This window comes from Rissa tridactyla, chromosome 6 (genome assembly GCF_028500815.1).
Source record: "Rissa tridactyla isolate bRisTri1 chromosome 6, bRisTri1.patW.cur.20221130, whole genome shotgun sequence".
Taxonomy (NCBI): Eukaryota; Metazoa; Chordata; class Aves; order Charadriiformes; family Laridae; genus Rissa; species Rissa tridactyla.
Window position 1 is genome coordinate 27,970,532 of NC_071471.1, and position 14,287 is coordinate 27,984,818.

At 45.3% G+C, this 14,287-nt stretch overlaps 1 protein-coding gene across 1 annotated transcript in view; it reads left to right on the forward strand.

The window, feature by feature from the left end:
- FGF12 (fibroblast growth factor 12) overlaps positions 1-14,287 on the forward strand; it is a 231,389-nt gene that overhangs the window by 54,011 nt on the left and 163,091 nt on the right. The gene's annotated exons all lie outside the window — the stretch shown is intronic.

Below are 14,287 nucleotides of genomic sequence, written 5' to 3' on the forward strand. Positions count from 1 at the left end.
CTGAAAGGGTGTTGCAGAAGTGAGATATATATTATTTGTTTTTAACATATGGGCCCAGATTATAGCCACATATGCTTGAGAGTCAATTGCTTACATGGATAGTAAGGGATAACAATTCAGTCTTGAGAACAACAGCTGCCTTGACCTTCCTTGTGCTGCTGCTGTGTGCGCGTGTGGTCTCACCTGGCCTGGGTGCTGCTGGAGCACTGGGAGGCTTGGAGGGGGCGGTGTGTGGGGGTGTGTGTGTGTAGTTGTAAGAAATCCAAGGCCCAAATCTGTCAATAATTTTCTGAGCCAGGTGAGTGCTACACCTTGCTCCTAATGCAAGGCTGTAGTGAACAAATACAGCGTGGGGAGAGCTCCTGGCTGAGCAGGGCTCTGCCTGGTGCCTTATTTTCCTCATTAGTTAAACCAGCCCATGTATTCCTCCAAGCTAGATGTTTTTCAAGTATACAGAAATGGGACAACAACTTAAAACGCGGAACTAGAAAAGTTAGCAGCCGCAGCACCGTGGAAGTGAGTGCAGCATCCCTTGTTGCTCTGCATTCCCTCCTGTGCGCTGCAGTGGGCTGGGTGGCTCTTCCAAAAACCAAAGCTAATGTTGCAAAGTGTATCTGGTGTGTTTCCTGGTAACTGATGTCACCAAGTGGAATATTTCTGGCAAGTGGGACAACATTTCTCTATTCTTCTGTTAGTAGATGAGGTCTAAGCACTGCTATCAGTTTGTATTTTTTGTGCTGATCCTTTGTTTCCTGGGCCAAGGGGAAATAAATGACCATTCGTTCTGCTGACCAACCAAAAGTCTGTTCAAGTAAATTATCCCTCAAAGACTCTTTCTGTGCATTTTACTTTGAAGTTTTTCAGAACCTGAATAAGAAGTCCCTATTTTGAAGTATCTCGGCTGGTCAGGTTTCAGTGAGTTAACATGTTCACAATACTAGCACTGGGCTGTCCCTGGAGTGATCAGTTATTGATGAATACCTGGTTGCCACGCACAGCATGGCACTGTGGTTGCCTGGTGGAGACACGCACCTATGTCCAAACCTGTGTAACTGCTCTAGTTTGTCAGTAACCGCAATAGATTCCCTTGAGATTTTGCCAGGTGAACAATTGCATGCTAAAGACAGCCTCCATCCCAAAAAGCTTATAACTTGGAGAAGACAAAGAGAGATGTAAGTCTCCAAAGTTCCTGTGTCAGGTTGCAGTCACAACACTCTCCATTCCTCCTACTCAGGAGGAAGGACGGGATCATTCGCTTGCCATTATGAAGCTTTACACATTCACATACACCATCACTGCTGCTTTTTTTTGGATTCTAAAATGATTTTCTCATAAAATTGCCCTTGATCTCCAGCCTGAGACTCTGATGCATATTTATAACCCTTTCTCTGTACTTTCTTGTCACTTGACTTTACCAAATCTTAGTCCTTGTCTGAGTTGATGATACGAAGCACAAGCTGCAGCCCAAGTGGGGCTGAGGGCTGGAAGAACTCTCTCGCTTTGCTTTTACTCCGTTCTACTTTGAGCTCCAGAATGAGTAATGGGGCATCATTGTGCTGCCTGCTAATGAAGACAGCCAGTGGGATGTAACCTGTGCTTAGTGAAATCCCTCCAAGACACCTGGTTGACTTCCACCATACAGCTAGCTGAGGTCCTCCGTGGGCAAGCAATAACTGCCATAATTCCCCAACATGATCCTTCTGCCCCCAGATCCTGTCCAGATATATATCCCTATGACATTGCAAAGCAGAGGCCAACTCTTAGCCAGTGGTAATTGTCACAGCTCCGTCACCTGATTCAGTTTGCCCTCACAACAGCCAAGAGAAATCAGAATTTGTCAGAGAGCTTCCAATCTCCAGGGCCACACAGGGGAACTCAGGCATCAGAAATCTTGCACCTTAGCCTAAGTGGTGCTTGAAGCCTGCATCCCACCCGTGCAATCTCCAGGGCTGGGGCTGTGGTGGGGAGGATGCTGACAGCCTCACAGCTGGCTTCCTCTGAAAAAGTCTCTCTTTTCCCTGAGAAGCAGAGCACAAAGCAGGATGGTATCGCATCGCCAGGCCCTGTGGGTTTTTATTCAGCAATTCGGTGCACCACGCACCGTAATCCCGGGGACTATTAAGACAGTACAGCAAGCTGGGGGAGAGGCTGTTGGGAAGAGCTGTAAAACGGCAGCATGTTTTACACTCTGTCCTTGGATGTGAGTCATGGAGATCTCCGTATGCTGAGGGTAATGAGCATTTGTATTCAGATGGTTTCCCAAGCTGCCTGTTGTTGAATGTTGGGGAAAAAAAAGTGTTTACTGTTGTTTTTCCAGGCAGGGACAAAGTGCAAGGTGGTCTATCAGGCTGATTTCTGAAAGCTATTCTTAGAAATGTGTTTATGGGGCGCTTTTGCTTGTTCTCTCCTTGTACAGAGACGGAGCTATCAGTGCTTTCTCCCACCCACAGTTGGTGTGAGACAAAACACGATTCTCTGCACAGGTCTCAGCAAAAGGCCTAGTTATAGTTGGATGAGCAGGTTCCTACCTGCTGGTCTTCATAACCTAAATACTTCTGGTATCTGCTAGACATGGAACATTCAGACAGAGAAACACCATGTGCATTCAGGAGGGCTGCGTTGTTGTTGCTTGTTTGTTTTAAACTGCAAAATAAGGCTTTGCTGTGGCTTGGAGAGGGGAATGACTTGTCCTCCTCTAGCTGGCCTGTCATTGCCAAGGCCCAGGCATCCTCCTCTTCTCAGGATGAAAGAAAAATATGACCCTCATGAGCTGTGCTGGAGAGCTGTCAGCCAGGAGTCATTGCATGGGTGTCTTCTCCTCCACTTCTTTGTTTTGCACTGTGATGGTGCCCCAGCGGAGCTCCTCTTCCTGGCAAGCCTTCTCAACAGCTGCAGGGAGGTCTGTGAAGGCACGGGGGGCCCTTTGTGTTGTAGGCTTTATCCATTGAAACAACATGTCTTTTGATGATGCGGTGACAGTTCAGGTCTGGTGCTGAATGGGATGCTCCAGTTGGTGCGGTGGGTCAGCTGTTGACTGCTGGCTGAGAGCACAGCGAAGGCCACCTGGCTGAATTCACCAGCTGTGTCAGTTAAACGATGACTGCATCCTCCATCAGAAGCTGCTGCTTTTTGAAAGCCATAGAAGCTATCATCTCCACTGGGAAGACTATTTCTGAGCTTCTCCTGTAGAGCAGGTGTGAATTTTAAAGAAGTGGGGTCATCTTTAGTTAAGTGCCCTCAGCATCAATCAGTTACCAATATTTCAGCTCCCTTCCCTGGTGTCTTTGGAGGCATCTGACATCCATCAAATAAAGCAGCCTCCAGATGGCTCTAACATATGGTCCATGTCTTGGAATAGCTGAAATCTAAATGCTTTTCCTCCTTGGGAAGCTGCAGCCCCTTGCTGAGTCTCGGCATCCAAGGGAGATGCCTGCTGCTTTAATCAATGCGTGTTCTGTTTTTTTTCTGCTTTGTCATAGTCATAATAATAAGCAAGTCTCACTTCGGCATCCCTTGCTGCAAGAACCTTTCTGTGCTTGAAATACTAAATGCCTGTCAGTCCCTTTCTTTCCTCTTGTCTTTTCCCTCGTCACTAGGACCCTACTGATCTTCTCAATCCTGACAGCGCTAATTACCCTTCTCTTCCCTCCTGCTATTGCTGCCTTCCTTCCTTCTTTTAATCTTTTGTTTGTATAAATCACCAAGGGTGAAGGAAGAGTAAATATCAATAAAGCAATTCAAGCTGCTCATGATGTTTCTAAGGGCTGCCCAAGCTCCTACCTGGGGAATGGCAATTAGTGATGGCAGTTATTGGTCTGTCCCACTTTGCACCAAAGTTTGTCCCAGTTTGTCATCTCTTCATTCCTTTGTCCTCACTCTGCTTAACGTTGTGAAATGGCAACGCAACTTCTGGCCACCAGGATGTGCCTCAAAACTTGTGCTCCCTTAAATCCATCAACCTGATGTTGATGCTGTAGTCCTGCCGTGCCTAGGAGTGACATGGTATAAGTGCTAGGAGCTGCGCAGTACCCATGGAAAAGTAGTCTTGCAGCCTTTATTCACCATTCTGCTTGTCCCTGTTGAAACCTGTTTGGAGGGAAAGTCTCCAGAGGATGATGCACTTTTGTAACTCCTGCTCCCTGTCAAAGTAGCAAGTCAGTTAAAAATATTTTTTAAAATAGTAAGTTAAATTATTGGAGCTGGATGAAAAAAGTTGCCTGCACAAAAACTTCAGATGGAAACCTTCCGGCAATTCTGTAAATATATTTATAAGACAAAAATATGGTGTTCCTTTAAAAGTGTCACATGTGACTAAGAACGTGATACTGCTGCCACATTTAGGATATGTAAGTAGTTATAATTTGTACCTATTTGCTTTGTGTGCAGAAGTATTTGTCCAAGACTTACCTAAATCAAAATTTCAGTTAAAGTTCCCATTGATGAAAAGGCCCGTCTCTGCAAATACAGAATCTGATGAGGAGTTGTTACTGCAGCGGTAGATCTCTGTCATTCTGCAAGGTTCACAAATTACAACGTTTACCTTGTGAGCGAGGTAACTCTTTTGCAGATGTCAGAGGCTGAACAACTCCATCGTCCAGGTCCCTGATGGCCTTGACCCACTGAGCTGTGCACAGGATCAGTGTTGCAGAGCTGCATTCATGTGCCCTCCGGGTTCTGAGGTTGCCATTCAAGTGGTGCAATCTACTGGTATGAGATCTAGCCTTGTGTACTCATCTGTGTAATCTGTGGCTCAATTAATTTAGCCTGTGGCGTCCACTCAGACGACCATTGCTTTTTATCTAGCTTGGTGGTAGTTCTCTGCCCTGTGCTTGAAAACTAAGGCAGATGCTCTCCAGACCGTAGGTTTGATTTTAAGTTTTTGAAAGGGGAGACGAGAATGAGATTCTGCAATGTGGGAAGGAGTTACTGGTACCATGGTTTCTCTTTCACTTTCCGTGAACCTTCATGCTTTGTGAGCCCAAAATACAAAGTAAAACAGTCTCACTTTCTCCAGCCCAGGCTAGTCTTGGCTGCCAAGAGCTGTGGATTGGCAGTCCTGGGGCCTCATGTCCCCACACAGTAACAGAGGACTGACAGAGGGTGATGTTCCACCTGTGTCTGGGACATCTCTTGGGATGAGACCTTTCTTTAGTCTACCTGTTTGCTGATGCTTGTCCTCTCTGCTGCATCTGTCAGCAGGGATTCCTCTTAGCACCCACTGCTTTGGTAGATTTAACCGGATATATCAAGTTTATGTTTACCTAAGTCACCAAACAGCCATCACGTAGCAACAGCTTCCCAGCATGACCTTACAGCTGCCCCCACCTCACCCTCTCCTTTCCCCAGAGGGGGCGATACGTACATGCATGCTGTAGAGTTTGTGGTTCCTTTGTGTGTAGATGGCAGCATATTCATGTCTCCTGTAAATTATTTACAAGTCTTGATGCTTATGTGCAGGAGGCATAGGGCCAATATTGGGATTATGTTAATAAATTCAGGCCTGAAGTTAGAAAAAAGTTTATGATAATGAAAAGGGCAACATTCTGGAACAGCTTCCCATAGGAGTAGTAACCTGCTTGGGTTTTTTCAGATGGTTTTTAAGTGTTTATGGTGAGCCTATATAAAGTGATGATCTATGCTAGCTAAATATGGGTGTGTGGGACAGGGCACTTGACGTTTTGAGGCCATAGCAGTTGTCTGTGGGCCTCATTCAACATCAGATTTGCAATGGCTTCGCTTACTTTCTCTTTCTGAAATGAAACTTCAATGGTCTGGATTATCTATGATCACTTTATCCAGCTCGCAGAGTAACCGTGCCTTAGGTGCAGTTGCTGGGGTGGCTCTGTGGAGAGCAGCAGGGCTAGAGCCTGGCACGGTGCTCAGCAGGCATGGCTATTCAGCTTTGGGGGTGCTTTTGTACCTGGAAACATCCCACTGACATTTGTGTATGAGGCACTAAGATCTGTGGGTGTGCACCGATGGTTACCTTTGTGCTATAGGCACCTGGGTTTGGCTTCAAGGAGCCCCTTTTTAGCGTGTGGGGCAGGCAGGACTGGTGGGGCGGCTGCTGAAGCAGGTCAGGAAAATGTCTGGGATGTCTTTTCATCCCCAATCCCATATTTTCCCCTGTACCTGAATCCCCCCTTGCTTTCCTCCTCCTGCTCCCAAATACTCCATCCCTTCCCTTTCCCCCCTTCTCTTGCAGCTCAGTCACACCTCTCTACCCTGCACCTCCTTGCCAGCAGCACAGTTGCATAAGTGCCTCCTTTAAAACGTGCTGGTGCCCTCTCGTCAGGGAGCAGTGGGGACTGCAGTAGCCACAGCCAGCCTGGCACCTTCCTTGCACCTCACCATACCCGTTCCAGTTCTCCACCCTCGAAGGCAGGTGCCTTTTATAATTAATGCTGATAATGGTCGTAAGACATGTCGTTTGCAAGATGTGAGGTGGTAGCTAGCAGAGGGAGAGGAAAATCTTTCTAACCATATGGTTGTATCAGCAGCAGTTTGGTGCCAAGGTTGGCTCTTGGTTAAATTGGGACCTCACTTTGCATGCTTACATCTGCTGGAGGAAAAAAGAGTGTTTGAGTTGGGACCATAAAATTATTAACTTTTTTCATAGCCTTATTTCTATGCTTTCTTTCTATATGCAAAGCATACAGCGTAAAAAACGTGTCTAGGCACAATATTTTGGACTGACTGTGGTACTATACTAAGACAAGTCAATTCATTCTGTCTCCACTGAGAAGCAGAAAGAAAATCTCCGTGGCTGTCGTGCTCCATCAGCTTTCCTAATCACTTTGAACATGTATTTCTGAAGATACCATCCCCATTGTCTCACACACCAAATAATTTATATTGTGTTTTGAAGACCGCTGGTGGTGTACAGGTGTAAGGGAATGTGCGCTACATCTCCAGAAGGCACTCAGAAAGGTTTCACGGGTTGCAAGCTCCTTATTTCACTGTGGTTATTCTCTGTGCATTTGTTGGTAGGTAGATGGGAATGAATAAAAGCCTGTGGTTTTTCATTGAGACCTCGCTGGGTCTGTTCACAAAGATGATGCCTTATGAAAGAGTAGCTTTTGTTCTTCTAAGTTCACCCTTGAATAAGAAAGCACAAGAATGTTGTTGCTTGTAGAAGCAGATATTGGAAAATATAACGTTTTGGGAAACCTCGTGAAGTAAAACCGGAAGATGGGAAGAAGGGGGGGTGTTGGAGGGATTTTTGGCACAGTTTATTCCCATAGGTGTAGGGCCTGGGACTGACTTCCATGTGAATGCAGTGCAACCAGGAGGTGCTTTTCCACAGATGCTCTGGGTCGTTTTTATACCCACCATGTGGTGTGCCCTGACTGGCTCAGTATTCCTGGGTGGTCAGAGGTGAAAATGTAACTCATGTTTTAAGTGATGCAGAGCCTTTTGCCTATGTTTGAGACCATGTTAAGCTGTACGGATGTAGCCAGTGTGGTTTATCCTCAAATTTTGGATTTAAGTCTCTTTCTGCCCCACTTTCTCTTTAAAATTTTAATTTCCAAAGCTTCATATCACAGTTTTTACCAGTTGGAAAGTTACATTAAAATTAGCAAGAAAAAGAATAGGCTGTGAACTCTCAGCACCTCTGAGATGAGGTGTGCTAGGGATATCGACCAATTTATGATAAAAAGGTTTTAGAAGAACTCTTTGGGTGTGATCTGGCTCAGCCTGTGGGTTTTCCACTGCATGATGTGAATGCGCCAAGGGCTGGCGCTGAAAGCGTGCTCACAGCGTGATTTTATTGTGGAACCTGAAGTCCTTGCATGCCAAATTCGGTACATAGACAGGCTTGTGAATTGGATTTTTTCCCTTATGATGTTCTATATCTTCATTAAAAATACATACATACCTAATATCCCCAAATGATAAATGTGTGAATCAGAAGCTTATAGACATCACATTTTGAGGACACTCCATTTCTTATGCAGCAATTAATCTGAAACACCATAAGAAAATCTGTATTATCTCCTCTTTGAGAAATGTGCAAGTAGGGCTTTGAACCAAAATAGAGCTTTAGTGGAGGCAAGTATCAGTTCTCCAGGTAATCTGACAATCCTTTTCTTTTATGCCACATGCTCTGCAAATGCTCTTTTCCTACACTTTTTTTTTTCGTAGTGGAAAAGGTGAACTTTTTTTCCCCAGTTAGCCAAACTACTGTACTTCAAAACTGGGGGGGGGGGGGCGGGCAGAATCAGTCATAATGGTATTTTTTTCTAGAGAATGTCAAAATGAAACAAGTTGTTTGCAGAGGAAAAGAATATTCAAACTTCACTTGGCCGCAGGTATGGCAGAGTGCAGACTGGGCACGTGTCCTTATTCCTCAGCTTGTGTAGCCCCCAGACAGGCATCCTGGAGCTCCAGCCCTGAGACACAGACTGTGTTCTTCTCTCTGTGGATATCAGCCAGACCGTGTTGGAAATCCTGGACTATTAATGATTACGAAGAGGAGGCCCCCCGCTTCGAGACACTGTATTTCAGGCATTGCAAGGTCCCTCTCAGTGCTGCTATTTTTGTGCGTATAGAACAACTGAGGGAGAACTGCAGTGTCTTAGGGCGAGTGCTGAGTCTCGAGGAGTACCTGCCAATCGTTATTCCACATCATCTCATCAAGGTCATTTCAGGGAAGGTGTTGGAATGGATAGGGCAGAGAACGGGCAATGAAATTTCTAAGGTGATTCCCTTAAAGATATTTGGGGCTGGGCTGAGAACTGATATAGCATTTTACATGACACGAGGCTTTTAGCAGGAGCAGAAGCATTTGCTGACAATGCTGACAAAACCGCTCAAGTTGCGTGTTGTCTGAACAAAGGTAAAAACAGGCCTGCCCAGAAAGACTTTATGGGTGAGGTTCAGTTGCCAAGCACCAGTGCCTAATGCCATTTCAGTCTCCCCAGTAAACCTGAGATATCCACATTAACACATGCAGAGCTACCAGAGCCTGCAGCCCCCTGGAGCAGATGCAGACCAGGCAGGACACCCCATCACTCCTTAAATGACACCGGATTATGTGTATTTTGGTGATTGATTCCTCTTCTGTGTGTATGCTGCTGTGTGAAGGTACATCTGAGTTTGCCTCCTAGTCTGGTCTGCTCCAGGACTTAGGGAGTAACTTGTGATGCCTGACAAGGCTCTTGGCCACAAGAGGAAATAGAGCTGAGGAACTGAATGAACGGATGAAACAGGAATCTCCAAGGTCTGGGTAGATAGGAGCACGCTTTTAGGGACCGTGGAAGCCCACTGGCAACATCTACACAGATATGATAGCCACCAGAGGGACCAAACTGAGTGGAAAAAGAGGAATGGTGGCGGTGGTTGTTCATTTGCGGTGGAATGGCAGGAGCAAGTGGGTAAAACCCCACCAAGCCATGTAAACACAGTGCTTTGTGCTTATGTACCAACGTCTCCCCAAAAAGGTCTGTAAGCCATGTATGGCACTCAGCAGTTCTCTTGATGAACTCGCAAGGTTACCTTACGTGGTCTCCAAAGCAGGGGTGTGTGTGTCTGTGAACACTAGCAATGGAAAATACCTCTCAGGAGAGGAGGGCACTTGCCCAGCCTCAACTCTCAGCTAATTGCTGCACCGTAATTCTGGTCGGTAGGCAAGAAGCAAACCCTGTCTTTTCTGGATAACTCTCTGGGGCTCAACATCCAATGAACTGAAAACTCATTGAAACCATGAGCTTTGTTTTGTTTTTCCATAAACCATAACTGAGCCTGAACCACTGTTTCAGGCTGTGTTGAACTCAGTCTGCCACAACACAAGCCAAAACTGAATCTAGATCTGGAGTGAGATATTAAGCCAGCGGTAGGAGTTTTACTTGGAGAATCTTCATTAGCACAGTAAGATGAAGGTGCAAAGACCAAAAGATTTGAATGGGCTGTCTTCTTGCTGTGTGTTGTTTTGGGATATTTCTGGTACGATAACTTCCATTATGATGGGATCTCTGAAGTTTTAGAGGAGAAGACTCCTATCTTCTTAAAGAGATTACAGTGTAAGGCTGTAGCCCTCAGGACTTGTCCATACCTGCTAGCCCATGTGGGCTGAGCTGCTTCATTGCAGGCTTTAGCTCTGTGTGTCACTGTTCCCAGGACGGGGTCTCAGGGGTGAATGGGGGAGGTACAATGTTGTATAGGCAGTGCTGTGTGTTTTCTCACAGTCACTTTTTCTACACTATTGCTTCTTCTAAACCCTCTTTGTCTAAAATCTTTCAGTCTGGGCAGGGCACCCAGGCAGGCTCCATATGAACACGTGCAATCTAACCACTGTTAGCAAGCTTTTGCTTTTATTAGCCTTTGGTCCAGATTTCATATAGTTCTCACTTATTCAGATCTGAAAATGAATACCTTTGTCTTCCCACAGCACCTCTGTGCATCTTCTGTCTATGTAAACTTGAGTTTAACTCTTCTCTTTCTGTTGATTTGATCATCTCTCCCTGCACTGCCTTATCTGTATTTGCCTACTATTGATTTTCCACTTTGACTCTGGAAGAACTAAAAGGGGTTTAGGAAAAAAATAGGCTCCTAGATGTTTCTTGATTGAGAAGCTACAGCTAACTGTGTTTATTAGGACATTGTGAATAACCCAGGCAAGGGGTCGTCTCGTCTCTCTGTGCCCCTAGAAAGCAAATATGTGCAAGCTTGAGCTATAAAATTGCCAGTCAGTTGCAGAACACACCCTTGATCCTCTACAGAAAAGGGAGTGTTTTGCCAAGAGAGGGCATCTGCTGGGCAAGAAGGACTTAATGTACAAGCACCTTCTGGCCTCTGTCCCTGCCTTCAGGGCCTGACGCAATGTCCTGCAGAAGTCAGTAGCAGCAAGGCTGGAAAAGGGCTCTGGACCTCCTGACTAGGTTTCTTGTTCCCTGAGCTAAACATCTGTCAGGCTTCTTTCCGTCACTCTTTTAATCCTGTGTTTTTGCAGACATGTCAGCATGGGGAAGGTTGTTACCTTAATTGCTTTCAATCGTTACATAAAAGACTGTCAATGAAGAGCTGCAACTACTGAGAAGTTTTAATTATGGCCTGACGTGATGTTATTGTCCTGGCCTTGCACACCTCTGTGGGTGTATTTCTGAAGGAGGTGGCTTTTGTTGCTCCAAGCTGACTCCTCCTGAGAAGTCTTTCTCTCCATCAAGGTGACATTCAGGAATGACAGTGCGACACGTCACCGAGGAAGAGGAGAAGTGCTCGACAGGGAACAGTGACTTTGGTGTGATGTTTCCCTGTATCGCCACAGTCTTTTCCAAAGTGGGTATTAGTGATCCTCCAGTTTTTCCTGTGGCATCATTCACAATAGTAAGAGAAGTTGGGTCCTTCTAAGCCACTCTGTGAGCTGCCATAAAAATTGGTGAGGTGCAGCTTCCTTGTTTCAGGTGCATTACCAATCTAGGGCTCCCAGAGTCCAGGGAAACTGAACTGCATCATTAAACAACTGAATTGCGAAAAGGAAGGATGAGGGGCTGAGAAAGGCACATGGAGCCTTGCACTTTGGTTAGCTAGTAACAGCTTTCCCTGTCATTTTTCCCTTCACCGAACAGAGGTCCAAGTCACATCTACTGGAGATGCAATGCAGTATCTGCAGTTCTCCTATCTTGAACCACCCAGTCTCTCAGGTCTCCTAAGTCAGGGCATTCTTTCCTGAAGTTGCGTAAAGCTGCTGCCTGTATTCATGCAATAATTTTAATTGGGCTTCCCATGGGTTGGAAAGTAGCAGGTTAAGATGTGGGTTGAACCCCTCAAGTTAAGACATTCTGGCAAGATTACTACAGATGGTGCCGTGACAAGACAAGTAGCCAGGAGAGGACTTTGAAGGCTGCCCATAATACTCTTTGGCCATCTTTCAGAAAAAGGAAAATTTTTATTTGTGCTTTTTGCAAGCTGGAGAAGGGAGAAAGTTGCCTTGTGTAGGTGTACTTAATTTGGTGTCGCAAAAATTAAAGTAGTTTTAGCTTCCCACCAAAGGGCAGTGCTGATGACAAGAATGCTAGCAGCGAGATCAATGCAGTGTGCCTATCATCCAAATGTATAGAAATGAAATGCAGCCCTCCTTTTAAAAACAGGTTCTGCGGCTTGCTTTGCCAAGTAGTTGTTACTTTTGGGACTGTCAACAGCTTTATTTTGTGTTATGAAACACACAAAGATGACTGGGGCAAAAACAAAGAAAAGGAGTGACTTTGTAGTTGGAAATGAGCACACCAAACAGTTGGATTGAGGAAGGGTCTGTTTTAGCTTACTGTCTTGTCCCAGAATATCTCAGACTGATTGTCAAGTAGAACTTGGTTTTATGGTTTGTAATAACAGATTAATTTGTATTAAACATCCAAATGTATTTGGAGGAGTAGGGGGGGAATCTCAAATTAAGATGCCCATGCCCTCACTACCCTAGCAGGGATGCTCAGTGCTCCCAAATTACGTTGTCCCCTTGAGGTGTCCTGACCTCAGCTACAAGAAAATGAAAACACTTTTATATATTGGATACTTTCTTTAAAAAGGTCTATAAATGGGTCTTGCCCAGAGTGTGCTCTTGCACTGAGCGTGTGCTGCTTCACATTTTTAATTTGTGCAGAAGATGTAATGGAGGAGTGAGTTGCTGGACTGGATTTAGATGATGCTAGAGATTTTTCATACTGCTACAAGAAGCTGGTGCTTCTGATGTCTTTAGCTTTGGTGTCTGCTTCAGGAAGCCTGTGAGTAAATGTGTGTCTGCTACTGACGGGTCAGGTCTGATAATCAAGTTCTCTACGGGGCAGAAGCTTTTCCCTAGAATTGGAAATCTGCAAGAGGCTTTCCTCTACCTCCCATTGCTTCCTGACAGTGTGGCAAAGGGCTGATCCTCAGGTGGGGCACAGTACCTGGAGAGAGCAAATAGGATACTCTAGTTTGGGGTACGGTTTGTGGAAAATGTATCTAATGACTTCCGTCTCTCTGTAATAGTCACTGAAATCAGCTGCAATGAACAGATATAACGACAATCAGTGCAAAGTGTCAGCTGCGCTACAGTGTTAACCTACTGGGTGAGACATACCTGTATTAAATAAATAGGATAGACAAGTGAAGGTTAGTTTGTCTAATTTTTTAGAAATGGGCAGATATGAAAGAATTTCTGATTCAGAGGCTTGGCGTTTCTTTGAACTTAGGTCTAAGTGAACAGAAATTTTCAACTCTGCAAGTGCAGCTGGATGAATAATTTGTAGTGAAAAATGTATCTGATGGCTTTCACCGCATTTGGGACTGACAGCAAACACATCACAATTTTAATTATTGGGATTGATTTGCTGAAATATTCAGGAGCTATTTTTGGTTCCTGCAGACTGTGCATGAAAAAGTTAGCTATTTAAAAGCCAGACTCTTTTTTTTTTTTTCTTTCTTTTTTTTTTTCCCCTCTGAGCTCCTGACTGGTCTCCTTGCTCCATACAAGGTTCTCCAAACAGGGCAACAGGACTTCTTGCATCCTAGCTTGAAAATTTAAGATATAGGAACCTTCAAATAAAATAATAATAATAATTTAAAAAGTTATTGCAAGTCTTCCTACCCTAACCCTCATCAGAAAGCATGTGAAAAGGGATCAGGATGGGGTAGGCTTGTTGGCTTCTTGAAGTGCTCGCGGAGCTGAGGGCTTTCCATGTAACTGGGGTAGGTATCGGCCGGGTGGAGAATGGAGGCTTTTGCAGAGGTGAGGAAAGCATTACAAAATGTTATGTCTCTCACCCTCTCCTGTACTTTTCACAGCTTTGATAAAGTCAAAACTTCAGGACTGGCCATCAACAGTTCAGGCTGGGGGTTAGTTGAATGTTGCTCAAGGAAGAAAGCAGGGAGTTACTGATGTGTCCAGTTTCCCCAAACCGCTGGGAAAAGCCATTTGCCCTCCTGACCCTCTTCCCTGCCTCGCGCCTCCCCGTCGTGTGGTACCATGCCGTTGTACCGTCGTGCCATCCCAGTATGATACTGCATGCCGCCCACTGCTGCAGGGGAGAGTTGGCCTGGGGGGTGATGCAGACACTGTGAAGAAAATTAGGGAGAAACAAACTTTTTCCCAGGGAGCAGGGCAGGAATAACGTGAAATACCCATTTTCCTTCTCATCTGCAAAGAAATCAAGGCAGCATTTTGAAAAGGAATGTAGAGGGATGAATAAAAATGCGACTTTCCTGAGCAACTGAAATAGCAACCAGAAAATAAGGAGGGAGATGCAGGTACATCGCCCTGGTTTGCCTGGATTTCTGATAGCTCCTCTCTGAAATGTTTTGCTACCCTCTGGTG